The sequence below is a fragment of the Toxorhynchites rutilus genome, chromosome 2 (genome assembly GCF_029784135.1).
Source record: "Toxorhynchites rutilus septentrionalis strain SRP chromosome 2, ASM2978413v1, whole genome shotgun sequence".
Taxonomy (NCBI): domain Eukaryota; kingdom Metazoa; phylum Arthropoda; class Insecta; order Diptera; family Culicidae; genus Toxorhynchites; species Toxorhynchites rutilus.
This window is the reverse complement of record NC_073745.1, coordinates 179,936,630-179,953,733: the sequence shown is the minus strand read 5'-3', so window position 1 is coordinate 179,953,733 and position 17,104 is coordinate 179,936,630. Positions and strand designations below refer to the sequence as shown.

At 37.5% G+C, this 17,104-nt stretch overlaps 1 protein-coding gene across 1 annotated transcript in view; it reads left to right on the top strand.

Annotated features, from left to right (window-relative positions):
- Window positions 1-1,879: 1,879 nt before the first annotated feature.
- The window catches only part of LOC129771295 (GTP-binding protein 1), a 67,714-nt gene continuing 52,489 nt past the window's right edge, over window positions 1,880-17,104 (top strand). Inside the window, exons 1-2 of the mRNA XM_055774785.1 lie at window positions 1,880-1,997; window positions 4,475-4,524. The gene's annotated coding sequence lies outside the window, so the exon portion shown is untranslated. The remainder of the gene's footprint in view (window positions 1,998-4,474; window positions 4,525-17,104) is intronic.

Sequence of the window (17,104 nt, the reverse complement as noted above, 5' to 3'; positions counted from 1 at the left end):
GACCCTCTCTTCATAAAATCTTCTGCTATACCGACTCGCCATTTCGCCTTATTTTTACATACAAGTTTATCATACACATTAATTCGATTTATTCCCTACTTGACATTAATGATTCCCTCCCAGCAAACATTAAATCGCATAACAAGCGTATATATAACATCATATGCCCTAAAATTTGATTGGCATATAATGCGCCTAACTGGCATTTGCATGCAAAAGTGGAGGCCATATACATACATGGCAAATGCTTACCGAATTTGGGCTACTTCAAAATGGTGAATTCTTGACAATTCTTAAATACACAAACACAATTTCTTAAAATACACAAAATTAAAATAAAAACCTAACGCTTCTGTAACAAACGGTTACACTATGCTCCACCTCGGAGAATAAATGATTACCCAGCAAACATTAAATCGTATAATTTTGCACGTGCCAAGTCTTACAAGAAATCCTAATAAATCAGAATCGCATATAATATCAATCAAAGTATGTATCGTGTATATTTGAAATTGCATAAAATGTAAAAACTCGATTTTATATACCATTATCAAATAAAGTCGCAATTCGGTATAAGAAACATCATTTTTATTATGTATATTGTCGTAAAATATATTAAATCCGCATCATATGCGTATATTACGCTGATGCAGTTTGTGTGTCGTATAAGCGTATAATTTAAATCGATTCAGTACTGTAGTAAATCGTGTTGCATGCTGAAGAAAATCATGAAACAGTAAATCATATTAGATCCTAATAAAGAACATATTACATCATATTGAAATGTCAATGAAATTCTGATGCACTCGAAAGTTTTAACCGCTGTTGAATTGAATTTCAGATAGCCGCGCGAGATAGCTGGTGGATGATAATCCAGACGACCGGAGTTCGAACCCACATCGGAGCAGTTTTCACCAAACATCAATCTGTGCCATTTTAAACATTCATATTCCACTCCCAACACAAGTCAATCAAACAATTATTATTTCTACTAACATAAATACTCATATATAAAAATGGTGATTCGTGAGGCTATAATAAACATTTCACGAAAATATTTTGCGCCATTTGTTTTCTTGTATGTCTGTAATAAAACGTATATGAGTATGGCAAAAGTCGCATTTGGTGCTTTGACAATTCATGAATATATTCATATTAGATCGCAATTCAATTTTAACATAATCGCTATTATAGCCGGTCAAAGTTGCATATTCATTCAAACAAATTCGGTAAGCATTTGCCATGTATGTATATGGCCTCCACTATTGCATGCATATGCCAGTTAGGCGCATTATATGCCAACCAAATTTTAGGGCATATGATGTTATATATACGCTTGTTATGCGATTTAATGTTTGCTGGGTAGGCTAGCTTAATCGTTTATTAGTCCTACAAGAATCTATAATTACAATCACTGAATAAAAAGACATTTACTAAAATACAGCTTACAATAATAATAATTTAAATCGTTCCCGCAGCAGTTAATTAATTTTCAAAAACAATTGACGACACATACACACAACAACTTAAAATCATCAACAACTAAAAGCTAAATTTCTTATCAAAATTTCCATAATCGCATGATTGAGTTCAGCCCTGATGCAGTGCACATTAATTTCACCAGTGGTGAGTTTCTACCACTTCTAGTGTTTCCTCTAGACACCTTGTATCTTGACCTTGTCTCTATTGTTTCCAAGACCATCAATTTCCCTATAATATTGACCGCGTGAACACGGTTACTATTGTTCTACTGTGTAATTTAAAGTGTTGAATTCATTTGCAAGATAAGACCGATTAGTTTAGTTTAAATAAGGAACAAACAAGTGAGTTTTTGTGCTAATAAACTATTGTGTGATAAAATATAGTATTGAGTTGTTCGAAACAGGTGATTTCTAGGTCCATTCAACCAGTTGGCCACCTGATTATACAAGGAATGGCACTAGAAACAAGCGTGATTCGAGATTAGATTGTTATATACAATTTCAATTTTAGTATCGGTAAGTATTCTTACAATTTTAATTATAGGGAAAAGAGTCTAAATAATGAGCTACAAGGTTAAGGTTCATTTACTCTTTTCTTTTGACGTAGAACTACGTCTTTCATTAAGGGTGTCAAATCAGAAAACAGGTCACGTTTTTATGAAATAAAGTTAACGTTTTTTTTTTATCCAAAATATATATTTTTATTAAGGCTCATATGGCGTCAACCTGACGGGGCCGGGAGTTCAATATTTCGACAATGTTTGCTATATAACTATGTTAGTAATATGTAACCGATTACTCGCGGTTGGCTCGAGGTTAGTATTACAAGTGTTTTCGTAATTGTGATGTTGCTGTCTTCAATGATCTGTACCTGTGCCCGACACGGGATACTTCCTATTGGGATGCAGCTGACCATTAATCAGCAACGCCCCCCTGGTCTGTACCCCATATCTAGCGTGGTGCGTCTTCTCGAGGAATCCAGGATAGAATGGTCACTAGCCGGCGCAATCATCAGCTCGTGTAGAGTTGTTAACGTTAACGTTAATAACTATTTTTGCCATGAACGGATTTTGGTTATTTACATACTAAAGGAATTGGAAATACCGTAAGATTTGTTTGATATGTTATACATTTTGGGGATTGGGGACAAACCAGGGGATTGGTTTGTAAATGGTTAAAATTCATGAAAACTTTAAGCGTTTCTATTTTCTCTTACATTTGTTCTGTCCATTTGTGTGCTTTCCCGAACAAAGCTGTCAATAACGAGCAACTTATCGACGACCAACGAGGGAGGGGAAATCGTAGGATTTAAAGTCTCCGTGAACAAAGGAAAAGTAGAAGAATGAAGGGGAATACTTGCCTAGAGTATAAACAGTGGATCTCGCTGAGGCAAACTTCCGTTCGGCATCGGACTGTTGAGCAATCCAGTTCACTTTGCTTTCGCTGCGCTTCGATCTAAGAGTGGACCCCACCAGTGGTAATCCAACTTGGATATCGTCGTGTGATTTTTTCTGTTCGTTTTTCGCGTTATTCGTATCGTGTGTTTTTCTTTCCGCGCCATAAATTGGACACTTCGCGTAGTGTGTGATGAGCAGGAAGAAGAGGAAGGCAGGCTCGAGCCCTGCAAAAAACGAACGCATTGCCAGGGGCAATCAAATTTCGAGACAAGCGTCATTTAATGAGGCACGCGATGGCGATTTCGGCGCGTCGGTCGAAAATGTAAACGCAGTTACCCAGGCAGCAACCATAATCAAGCTCCCCCCGCTGGTGGCGAAGGCGGTCGCTCTTGACAAACTCATCAGCGAATTCGCATCGATGGGTGTTACATAAGAGTACAAGCTATGTGGCATTATTCAGTCTTTTTCCAAGCATTTAACATTGTTTGTTTTCCGTCATCATAAGGGCTTCGTTGGTGCTTTTGAGAATGCATCAATGCATTAAACTCACGTTATGGCGAAGCAGGTGTTAAGGTTGTGTGCCAAAAAAATTATTTGGGCAATATCAAGCATCTTGAATGTCTTACTGGAATGTTATAAGTTATTTGGATTCGCGTGCCAGCAAAACTGCCTTCAACTAGGATTGAATTTGCACTAATATTGATCATAATGAAGCATTGCTACTATTTTCGAAGTTGTTATTAACGAAAAGAGTGTGTTTCGCTTGTTTAGTCACCAAGAAAGTAAATGTCGTTCTGGAATTTTGTATGTGATTAGGTTTCGCTTGCCAGTAACAAAACTTCCTCCACTAAGGGTGACACCTGCGCTTCTCTTAAGCATGAGAAAGCAATGCAACTTTTCTCAAGGCCAGTAATATTAACAGAAGCGTTTCTTTTGAGAATAGCGCAAAATGATGAGAAGTGTTTATATTCCTATTAGTCTCAAGCCACCAATGTATGGCTCTGTATGCATGCTATGGCGGACGCTTGTTTGGCGTTTGGTTTACGTTGTACGAACGATGCCTAGAGGTGCGTTTCTTTTGAGGCAATACTAAATAACATGTAGCATGATATTTGATACTTGCAACGGTTGTCATTGTTGAAAAGTTGTTGTTGTTTCCATGCGGTGCCAAAGATATACTGTAGCCGAGTCTATGTAAATTGTGAAAAAGGCCACCGGAATAGCGTTCGATGTAAATTTCCAATGCATTGACATGAAATAAATTGCGACATACGATCAGCTAGTGTATTGTTTTGTGAGGGCAAGAATGAATCATCAATCAATTATCGTCAACTGATTCTACAATGAAAAAACCATTCCAGAGATTATTCTACTAAGCAGTTGTTTTTAAAATTTCACAGCATTATAGAATAATATACGAAGGTAAAAACAAGCGATTTATAAAAAATAACAGCGTAGTTCTACGTCACAATGCGGTCGTATCTTGGACACAATCTCCTATAATTTTTTTTTTCTTTCTATAATTTCACTATTGTTTCCTTTCATCTTATTTTTCTTGGATATGACGTCACTGATTTCTCCCATTTTCTGTTTCAGGCATGGATGATCATGGATGTTTTCAACGTTTTCTAACGGCGAACATGGTGGTTTGTATATCTCCATAGTGCTGGAGCGCAATGGAATTGTAGGAATGTCGTACAAATGGTTCGAAAGCTATTTGTGCGACAGGACTCAAAAGACTCGTTTTAATGATTCTTTTTCCGATCCCATCGGCAACTCACTCGGGGTGCCACAGGGAAGTGTCTTAGGGCCCATTTTGTTTATTTTATATATAAATGATCTACGACGGGTTTTACGATATTGTGACATTAATTTGTTCGCGGATGATACTGTCCTGTTCATCGCAGCTAAGAATATAAAAGAAACCGAGGAACACATAAACGAAGATTTGCATTCTCTGGCTCAGTGGCTTACATTCAAACAATTGAAATTGAATGTTGGCAAAACAAAATACATGCTAATTTCTTCAGCAAACTCCAGTATTGACGTAAATTTTGAAATAGATGGTGAGACATTAGAACGCGTGAATGAAATCAAATACCTAGGAGTTATCATTGATGACAATTTAACATTCAAGTCTCACATTAATAATGTCATCAAGAAGATTGCCAAGAAGTACGGCGTTTTGTGTCGTTTGAAAAAAGAACTGAGGGTGAACAGTAAAATTAAATTGTATAAATCATTGATCTCACCGCACATAGACTTTTGCTCGTCGATCCTATTCCTTGCAAACAATACACAATTAACGAGATTGCAGCGTTTACAAAATAAAATTATGCGTTTGATTTTAAGATGTAGTAGATACACTTCCTCTAATTTGATGTTGGACGCGCTACAGTGGCTATCTGTGAAGCAAAGAATTTACTATTTGACAATGGTGTTCATCTTTAAAATTTTAAACGGTATGCTGCCTCGATATTTGTGTGATCGAATTGAAAGAGGAAGTGATGTTCATAGATACAATACTAGTAACGCGGATGATGCAAGAACATCTAACTTTATATTCAGTAGGTCGCAGAACTCGTTGCTATACAAAGGAATAAATTTTTTTCAATTCGATGCCCAGGGAAATAAAACGAGCGGCAACAATGGCAGAGTTTAAACGAATGTGTATTTCCCACGTTAAATCTGTTTTGTAAACAGGGTTTCGAAAATTTTTTGTAAATTAATTTATTTATGTTTACTAATTATTGAAATTTAAAAAAAAATTACAGGTATCTCAAACTGCCATGTTCGTACTGATGATGATGATGTTTTTTATTGTATTGTAGATTATTAAAAAAAAAAGAAAAACGAGCGTTGTCTACGAAAGTTTGAGCCTCGCGCGCGTTTGGTGGGTCTGGACTAATGTTAATAATGAACACTGGCAGAAAACTGACACACAATGAAATGTAGGGTCTGAAGTGGAAACTGGAATTGGGATAGCTCATTCAGAATTGTTGTAAACTATCTTTCATCAGATGGTGGTATCGATTATTTCTGATTGTAGCAGATCTCTTTTATGTTCTAAGTTGAAACTTTTGGATATTGAGTTCAATTCCCAATCAGTCAAGGATCTTCCCGGGTTGGAAATTTTCTTGACATGCCTTGAAAAAAACTTTGGGCCTGAAGTTGAGACTATGACTATGTCAATGTCAATATGGATAGGAACATTGTTTGTTTTTTCGCAGTTTATGCCTATTTTTTTAATGTTCTATTGATAGATATTTATACCTGCAACAGAGCCAGTTCGCTTTGTTTTTGTTTTTATAATACTGGCTTCTTGATATGTTTGAAAATAAATATTATCTATAAGATAAATCGTCCTGCTCAAACCTTTGTAGGGGTATGAGGTGGGCCATCATCATCATCATCTCCAGCCAAAAGCTCTCCGCTTTGCTGTATGAGATCCATTTAACCATAAAATGCATTTGAAGCTTCTATACTGACTTCAACCCCTCATTTCTATGAGAGTATACTCAGTAGGTCACACTTCTTTTGGACATTGATGACCTCCATGCGATGCATACATCTCGACTATGACTTAAAGTCGAGTCAATAATTAATGACTTAAAGTTGAGTCAATAATCTATAGAAAGGTTTGATAATTTATAACAAAAATCTAAAATTCCTAATATTTGTTTATTTCAGGCGCATGACTTTGCCTGTTGCAACGGCCGAATATAATTGGCGGCAAAAATGCCTAAATTTTTCCCCTTCTCATCCTGGAGCTCATACCCAGCAAACATTAAATCGTATTATTTTGCACGTGCCAAGTCTTACAAGAAATCCGAATAAATCATAATCGCATATAATATCAATCAAAGTACATATGTATCGTGTTTATTTGAAATCGCATAAAATGTAAAAACTCGATTTTATATACCATTATCAAATTAAGTCACAATTCGGTATAATAAACATCAATTTTATGATGTACATTGTTGTAAAATATATTTAATCCGCATCATATGCGTATATTACGTTGATGCAGTTTGTGTGTCGTATAAGCGTATAATTTAAATCGTTTCAGTACTGTAGTAAATCGTGTTGCATGCTGAAGAAAATCATGAGACAGTAATCATATTAGATCCTAATAAAGAACATATTACATCATATTGAAATGTCAATGAAATTCTGATGCACTCGAAAGTTTTAACCGCTGTTGAATTAAATTTCAGATAGCCGCGCGAGATAGCCGGTGGATGATAATCCAGACGACCGAAGTTCGAACCTACATCGGAGCAGTTTTCACCAAACATCAATCTGTGTCATTTTCAACATTCATATACCACTCCCAACACAAGTCAATCAAACAATTATTGTTTCTACGAACATAAATACTCAAATATAAAAATGGCGATTCGTGAGGTTATAATATACATTTCACGAACATATTTTGTGCCATTTGTTTTTTTTTTCTATGTCTGTAATAAATCGTATATGAGTATGGCAAAAGTAGTATTTGGTGCTTTGACAATTCATGAATATATTCATATTAGATCGCAATTCAATTTCAACATAATCGCTATTATAGCCGGTCAAAGTTGCATATTCATCCAAACAAATTCGGTAATATTATAATAATAAATTTTTGTAGGAATATCTGAAAACTCAGAGGAAATACGTTAAGTTATACTTATGACAGACATACAGCTGTACTAGCGTTGTACTTCGAAAATTGTATGTATGTCACCATGTACAGCGCTAGAACCATGCAAGCAACTCGGTACAATCGCTGTACCTGTACCGACCTATTTTACCGCTGTACATGGCTACAGTTGTACTGTGCGCAGCGCCACAAATGGTTAGTGGTGGGTAGCATGAACAAACTGAATCAAAACACTTGGTAAATATTCTTTTCATTGACTTTCTCTTGAGTTAATAACTCAGATTGGATACTTGTTTGTTGTGTTTGATGTTTCAGACGCTAAATAAAAAACTTTTTCATTGAAACATGTGGTGAAAATTGGTCGAATTTTTTATTGTCAGTTTGACATGCGGTGCAATGTACAACCAAAGTATGTCTGTCATGCTACGATGGTACCTGTACAACGCTGTACACGTACAACGCTAGTACAGCTGTATGTCTGTCCCTGGTATTAGAGTTAGGACTACGCGCTTCAACTAATTAAATAATACCAAGTAGATATTTTCATTCAAATTTTACCAATTGAAAATTGCCTTTCAGCCTTCTAATCTGATGGAGAATAGTTTGGATCCCAAACTCGAATGTCGCCACTAGCCATCGCGGATACTTTCGTTGTCTCGGGTTGAGGGCGATATTGACCGTGTAAGGTGGCAAAATATTGATTGAGGTTAGATCGGATGTCGAAAGCCTAGCTGTCACGATATTGAAGACACTTATTGTCAATCCTTTTGATCGTGTAAGATGCCCATTAGTTCTCGCTAGCTAAAATGGGCGCTTCAGAAGGCACACTTTTTGAAAGACAAATTGTCTATAATGAATTTTTTTCAGATTCCTCGTCAGCACACATTCGTTAGTTGGCAGCGCATATGGAGTGAAGATGAGTTCGGTCGTTGGTTACACACGATTATCCCTAAGGTCTCGACGAGTGCTTGGTTTAAGGGATTGAATGTAGGTCGTGATTTCATTCGCGTGATATCTCGGCTCATGTCCAATCACTACAACCTAAACGCGCATCTCTATCGCATTGGGCTCGCAGCAAACAATCTTTGTGATTGTGGCGATGGCTACCACGACATCGAGCATATTGTCTGGTCGTGTATCCGGTTCCATGCTGCTCGCTCTCAGCTCTCTAGAGCACTGAGAGCAAAAGGCAGACAACCGGATATCCCCGTCCGGGATATCTTAGGTAGCCGTGATCCTGATCTTCTGCTTCATCTATACCTGTTCCTCAGAAACGCCGATGTCAATGTTTAATGATGTTTCCTTCGTTGTGTCCCTGTTTCATATCCCTCCTATCCGATCTATAAACTTTTACTTAGTCGCGGCAATACATACACACACTCTTTACAGATACACGGGCCAAAGGTTGTGCAGTCCACTGATGATTCAACAAGAGCCAAAGGTTGTACCGCTCATGACAACTCTACACGAGCTGATGATTGCGCCGGTTAGTGACCATTCTATCCTGGATTCCTCAAGTCGAGAAGACGCACCACGCTAGATATGGGGTACATACTAGGGGGGCGTTGCTGATTAATGGTCAGCTGCATCCAAATAGGAAGTATCCCGTGTCGGGCACACGTACAGAGCATTGGAGACAGCAACATCCCAATTACGAGAAAACTTGTAATGCTAACCTCGAGCCGACCGCGAGTAATCGGTTACATATTACTAACGTAGATAATAAGAAAAACTGTCAAAATATTGAACTCCCGGCCCCGTCAGGCTAACGCCATATGAGCCTTGATAAAAAAACAGGAAGTGGGTTATATCTATGGTATAACCGCAAGGGTGACGTAGGACTATCGTTGATATAGAGATCATTTGTATGAAGTTGAATCTGAATTCATTCTGAATGAATGAATATTTGGAGAACTTCGAAAACGAGAGCGTTACGTTGGAGGCACAAGGTTTTATGCATCCAATATTGGATACGGAAATATCCTACTGATGGGGAAGAATAATCTTCTGAAGCTATCCTGTTAATTGCGATTGATTGAAAAACCACAAAACCAAATGTATTTGGTCACAGTGTTACATGGATAGAAAACATTCAATTAAACTCTTTCACATGAATATATTTTGAAAATTCCCAAAGGAACTGGCAGATTATTTTCAGTAACGATTAGATATTTCCATATTTTCCTCGATACTGGAAGCCCACCAGTGGTTAATGCCAACTCGATAACCACCTGTTAATAGCACTTGATTGAAACATATTTGGTCACAGTGTAACATGGATAGAAAACATTCAATTAAACTCTTTCGCATGAATATATTTTGAAAATTCCCAAAGGAACTGGCAGATTATTTTCAGTAACGATTAGATATTTCCACATTTTCCTCGATACTGGAAGCCCACCAGTGGTTAATGCCAACTCGATAACCACCTGTTAATAGCACTTGATTGAAACATATTTGGTCACAGTGTTACATGGATTGAAAACATTCAATTAAACTCTTTCACATGAATATATTTTGAAAATTCCCAAAGGAACTGGCAGATTATTTTCCAGCAATGATTAGATCTTTCCGGAACTTTCTCGATGCTGAATGGCATCCTAACGGAAAGAGTTCTGCGCGTGTATGTGTCGATCCTTCGCCGTCCACCCCCTCCAGCACGTTAGGCAACGATGTTGTCTTGTCGATGTCCTCACGAAAAATGAATGTGTCTCACCACCAGAATATCGCTTAAGTATGCTTTTTGTGTGTGATTGAATCGAGAGAAGGTGTGGTTTACGATGGCAATTTGGAAGGCAAACTAGAGGGGAATGAACTCTCTGAGCTCGGAACTTTCGGCGACTGAGCAATAATCGATTGCGGGCGCATACAATATTGGATACGGAAATATCCTACTGATGGGGAAGAATAATCTTCTGAAGCTATCCTGTTAATTGCGATTGATTGAAAAACCACAAAACCAAATGTATTTGGTCACAATGTTACATGGATAGAAAACATTCAATTAAACTCTTTCACATGAATATATTTTGAAAATTCCCAAAGGAACTGGCAGATTATTTTCAGTAACGATTAGATATTTCCACATTTTCCTCGATACTGGAAGCCCACCAGTGGTTAATGCCAACTCGATAACCACCTGTTAATAGCACTTGATTGAAACATATTTGGTCACAGTGTAACATGGATAGAAAACATTCAATTAAACTCTTTCACATGAATATATTTTGAAAAATCCCAGAGGAACTGGCAGATTATTTTCAGTAACGATTAGTTATTTCCATATTTTCCTCGATACTGGAAGCCCACCAGTGGTTAATACCAACTCGATAACCACCTGTTAATAGCACTTGATTGAAACACATTTGGTCACAGTGTTACATGGATAGAAAACATTCAATTAAACTCTTTCACATGAATATATTTTGAAAATTCCCAAAGGAACTGGCAGATTATTTTCCAGCAATGATTAGATCTTTCCGGAACTTTCTCGATGCTGAATGGCATCCTAACGGAAAGAGTTCTGCGCGTGTATGTGTCGATCCTTCGCCGTCCACCTCCTCCAGCACGTTAGGCAACGATGTTGTCTTGTCGATGTCCTCACGAAAAATGAATGTGTCTCACCACCAGAATATCGCTTAAGTATGCTTTTTGTGTGTGATTGAATCGAGAGAAGGTGTGGTTTACGATGGCAATTTGGAAGGCAAACTAGAGGGGAATGAACTCTCTGAGCTCGGAACTTTCGGCGACTGAGCAATAATCGATTGCGGGCGCATACAATATTGGATACGGAAATATCCTACTGATGGGGAAGAATAATCTTCTGAAGCTATCCTGTTAATTGCGATTGATTGAAAAACCACAAAACCAAATGTATTTGGTCACAGTGTTACATGGATAGAAAACATTCAATTAAACTCTTTCATATGAATATATTTTGAAAATTCCCAAAGGAACTGGCAGATTATTTTCAGTAACGATTAGATATTTCCACATTTTCCTCGATACTGGAAGCCCACCAGTGGTTAATGCCAACTCGATAACCACCTGTTAATAGCACTTGATTGAAACATATTTGGTCACAGTGTAACATGGATAGAAAACATTCAATTAAACTCTTTCACATGAATATATTTTAAAAATCCCAGAGGAACTGGCAGATTATTTTCAGTAACGATTAGTTATTTCCACATTTTCCTCGATACTGGAAGCCCACCAGTGGTTAATACCAACTCGATAACCACCTGTTAATAGCACTTGATTGAAACATATTTGGTCACAGTGTAACATGGATAGAAAACATTCAATTAAACTCTTTCACATGAATATATTTTGAAAATTCCCAAAGGAACTGGCAGATTATTTTCAGTAACGATTAGATATTTCCACATTTTCCTCGATACTGGAAGCCCACCAGTGGTTAATGCCAACTCGATAACCACCTGTTAATAGCACTTGATTGAAACATATTTGGTCACAGTGTAACATGGATAGAAAACATTCAATTAAACTCTTTCACATGAATATATTTTGAAAAATCCCAGAGGAACTGGCAGATTATTTTCAGTAACGATTAGTTATTTCCACATTTTCCTCGATACTGGAAGCCCACCAGTGGTTAATACCAACTCGATAACCACCTGTTAATAGCACTTGATTGAAACATATTTGGTCACAGTGTTACATGGATAGAAAACATTCAATTAAACTCTTTCACATGAATATATTTTGAAAATTCCCAGAGGAACTGGCAGATTATTTTCCAGCAATGATTAGATCTTTCCGGAACTTTCCCGATGCTGAATGGCATCCTAACGGAAAGAGTTCTGCGCGTGTATGTGTCGATCCTTCGCCGTCCACCTCCTCCAGCACGTTAGGCAACGATGTTGTCTTGTCGATGTCCTCACGAAAAATGAATGTGTCTCACCATCAGAATATCGCTTAAGTATGCTTTTTGTGTGTGATTGAATCGAGAGAAGGTGTGGTTTACGATGGCAAATTGGAAGGCAAACTAGAGGGGAATGAACTCTCTGCGCTCGGAACTTTCGGCGACTGAGCAATAATCGATTGCGGGCGCATACAATATTGGATACGGAAATATCCTACTGATGGGGAAGAATAATCTTCTGAAGCTATCCTGTTAATTGCGATTGATTGAAAAACCACAAAACCAAATGTATTTGGTCACAGTGTTACATGGATAGAAAACATTCAATTAAACTCTTTCACATGAATATATTTTGAAAATTCCCAAAGGAACTGGCAGATTATTTTCAGTAACGATTAGATATTTCCACATTTTCCTCGATACTGGAAGCCCACCAGTGGTTAATGCCAACTCGATAACCACCTGTTAATAGCACTTGATTGAAACATATTTGGTCACAGTGTTAGATGGATAGAAAACATTCAATTAAACTCTTTCACATGAATATATTTTGAAAATTCCCAAAGGAACTGGCAGATTATTTTCAGTAACGATTAGATATTTCCACATTTTCCTCGATACTGGAAGCCCACCAGTGGTTAATGCCAACTCGATAACCACCTGTTAATAGCACTTGATTGAAACATATTTGGTCACAGTGTAACATGGATAGAAAACATTCAATTAAACTCTTTCACATGAATATATTTTGAAAATTCCCAAAGGAACTGGCAGATTATTTTCAGTAACGATTAGATATTTCCACATTTTCCTCGATACTGGAAGCCCACCAGTGGTTAATGCCAACTCGATAACCACCTGTTAATAGCACTTGATTGAAACATATTTGGTCACAGTGTTACATGGATAGAAAACATTCAATTAAACTCTTTCACATGAATATATTTTGAAAATTCCCAAAGGAATTGGCAGATTATTTTCCAGCAATGATTAGATCTTTCCGGAACTTTCTCGATGCTGAATGGCATCCTAACGGAAAGAGTTCTGCGCGTGTATGTGTCGATCCTTCGCCGTCCACCTCCTCCAGCACGTTAGGCAACGATGTTGTCTTGTCGATGTCCTCACGAAAAATGAATGTGTCTCACCACCAGAATATCGCTTAAGTATGCTTTTTGTGTGTGATTGAATCGAGAGAAGGTGTGGTTTACGATGGCAATTTGGAAGGCAAACCAGAGGAGAATGAACTCTCTGAGCTCGGAACTTTCGGCGACTGAGCAATAATCGATTGCGGGCGCATACAATATTGGATACGGAAATATCCTACTGATGGGGAAGAATAATCTTCTGAAGCTATCCTGTTAATTGCGATTGATTGAAAAACCACAAAACCAAATGTATTTGGTCACAATGTTACATGGATAGAAAACATTCAATTAAACTCTTTCACATGAATATATTTTGAAAATTCCCAAAGGAACTGGCAGATTATTTTCAGTAACGATTAGATATTTCCACATTTTCCTCGATACTGGAAGCCCACCAGTGGTTAATGCCAACTCGATAACCACCTGTTAATAGCACTTGATTGAAACATATTTGGTCACAGTGTAACATGGATAGAAAACATTCAATTAAACTCTTTCACATGAATATATTTTGAAAAATCCCAGAGGAACTGGCAGATTATTTTCAGTAACGATTAGTTATTTCCACATTTTCCTCGATACTGGAAGCCCACCAGTGGTTAATACCAACTCGATAACCACCTGTTAATAGCACTTGATTGAAACATATTTGGTCACAGTGTTACATGGATAGAAAACATTCAATTAAACTCTTTCACATGAATATATTTTGAAAATTCCCAAAGGAATTGGCAGATTATTTTCCAGCAATGATTAGATCTTTCCGGAACTTTCTCGATGCTGAATGGCATCCTAACGGAAAGAGTTCTGCGCGTGTATGTGTCGATCCTTCGCCGTCCACCTCCTCCAGCACGTTAGGCAACGATGTTGTCTTGTCGATGTCCTCACGAAAAATGAATGTGTCTCACCACCAGAATATCGCTTAAGTATGCTTTTTGTGTGTGATTGAATCGAGAGAAGGTGTGGTTTACGATGGCAATTTGGAAGGCAAACTAGAGGGGAATGAACTCTCTGAGCTCGGAACTTTCGGCGACTGAGCAATAATCGATTGCGGGCGCATACAATATTGGATACGGAAATATCCTACTGATGGGGAAGAATAATCTTCTGAAGCTATCCTGTTAATTGCGATTGATTGAAAAACCACAAAACCAAATGTATTTGGTCACAGTGTTACATGGATAGAAAACATTCAATTAAACTCTTTCACATGAATATATTTTGAAAATTCCCAAAGGAACTGGCAGATTATTTTCAGTAACGATTAGATATTTTCACATTTTCCTCGATACTGGAAGCCCACCAGTGGTTAATGCCAACTCGATAACCACCTGTTAATAGCCGCGCGTGTATGTGTGTGTAGCGATGTCTTCCCAGGGAACCGTTTGTGGCATCACTCTCCTCCTGATAGATTCCCTTCTGGCCTAGGGTGCACAAACAGGCTCTTGGTGACACCGTTCATCCGCGCTTTCATGATAAATAAAGAGCTTCACCGCAACAGCGACAACATGCTCCAATCGCTGTTCAATTAGAACTGAGTGGATTTCCGAGCGCCGCTCGCTTATATACCGATTGGTGATTTCAATAGCCTGTTTTGAAAGCAATTTTAAGACTATTGAAACAAGTTTTTGGATCAAAAAGTAACAAGTATATAACGCGTAGACATTTTATCTTTCGAATGAAGTGTTTATCATACCATTTTGTTCAGTTGTTTAGGAGCTATTAACGCTCAAAATCTCGGTCTCCGGCGTAACGCTTTCGTTTTCGAAACTTTGATTTTACACCCCGGTATAGAAATGAAAGACGTAGTCCTACGTCAATATATATTTTGGAAAAAAAAATCTGTTAGTTCCCAATGTCGAAGTCAAAATCATTCGCTACTTGCTGAGCAAAATAGTTCATATATTATAATTGTTGAATAGGGTTCGAGACTACGAGATTTAAGTGTTTAAAAAACTTAATTCAATGATTTTAATTGAATTTTCTAAATTTAGAGCTGATTCTGGGCATGCTGATTCGAAAGAGGGCATTGCAATTTAAAACTGTTGTAGGTGGCGACACCATGAATAACATTAAATAAATCATTCGTTTGATATTTGACGTGACGGTGCTGCTGCCAGCATAGACTGCATGTGTGAATTGGTGAAGACGTTGACGGAACGTGGACGTTCTTTTCCGTAACGTTCTATGTGAATTGCACATTAAGCTTCTACCCTTAGAAAAATCCTCGGTCGAAAACTACTAAATACATTTGGTAATGCAAAATTAGTAGAATGTACAAATTTTTTGTACATATTGTCAACAAACCCGCATCCCTACCAGAGATTAGTATATTTTACTCGATAACATTAGTAAGCTTGGATATTGTCATATCTGAAAACTGGTGAGAAAAACGCGTATTTACCATTTTCATTGTTCCCATAAGGCAATACGGAGGTATAATAAGGATATAATTCTGATACTTGCATTTTCGGCGAGAAAATGTAGCCGATATTGGGCTTCCGAATCATGGTTCTGCTTGACATATGTGTTTATTAGTACGGTCGAAAATTACTATAGATTGGTAGTATTTACCAAAAAATTCGTTATATTTACTAATTATTTCTCTCAGTGTATGAGGATCTAACCAGGGGTACGACTAAAACGTCAAATCCCTCATATTGCCAGTGTACCCAATATTGCTGCGGTTCACTGACATTTTGGTTCTATCAATTACTGTTGTTTACATCTCGGTCCGGTTATATAGTCGAATAGTGGCTAACTTTAAACTCCATGTTAAATGTGAACACCTCCATGTGAAACCGAAATATGAAAATCGCTCATGCAGCTAGAATAAAGCAGCGCATTTTTCGATTTCAATCCTCGTATATGATATGTTGATAAACAAATGACGCCATATTGATTTTGATTTTGGGTAGCCTAAATTCAATTGATGTCTAACCCCTGGATCTAACATGTTTGTACTGTTGAACGTATGAATTTACCATAGGGGCGCTGAGCCACTGAACTGTAAGATTTGTTTTCGTTTGTCTCACCTTGTTATAATACCTTGAACTTTTCATGAATAAAACAGAACACAACTTTGTAACCGCATGTGTCGTCGCGAGTGTCTTTTATTTCATCCGGAATTCACAATTTCTCACGCATTGGTCGAATAACTGTGCTATTCTCCAGCTGTGGAGGATCGGTCCCGCCCACATGTATTGAAGTCTCCGAGAAAAAAAAAAGATAATTGTGATAAGGGCCGAACTCAGAAAGGAGTGAGCTTATTTTGCTAGTGCAGTCAGTTTCAGGAGGGTTATAGAATGCTCTCAGTAAAATTTTGTTGTTATCGAGTTCTAATTCCATTAGCAAATACTCAGTTTCAATCGTATAGATATTGGACATTGATTTTTCTAGTACTTTGAAATTAATTCCAGTCTTTATGTAAACTAATACGCCTCCACCAAGCCGACCAACTCTATCGTTGCGAACTGCACTGAAACCATTCATATTTATCACATCATCATCTACAGACTCATTCAACCAAGATTCTCTGATAC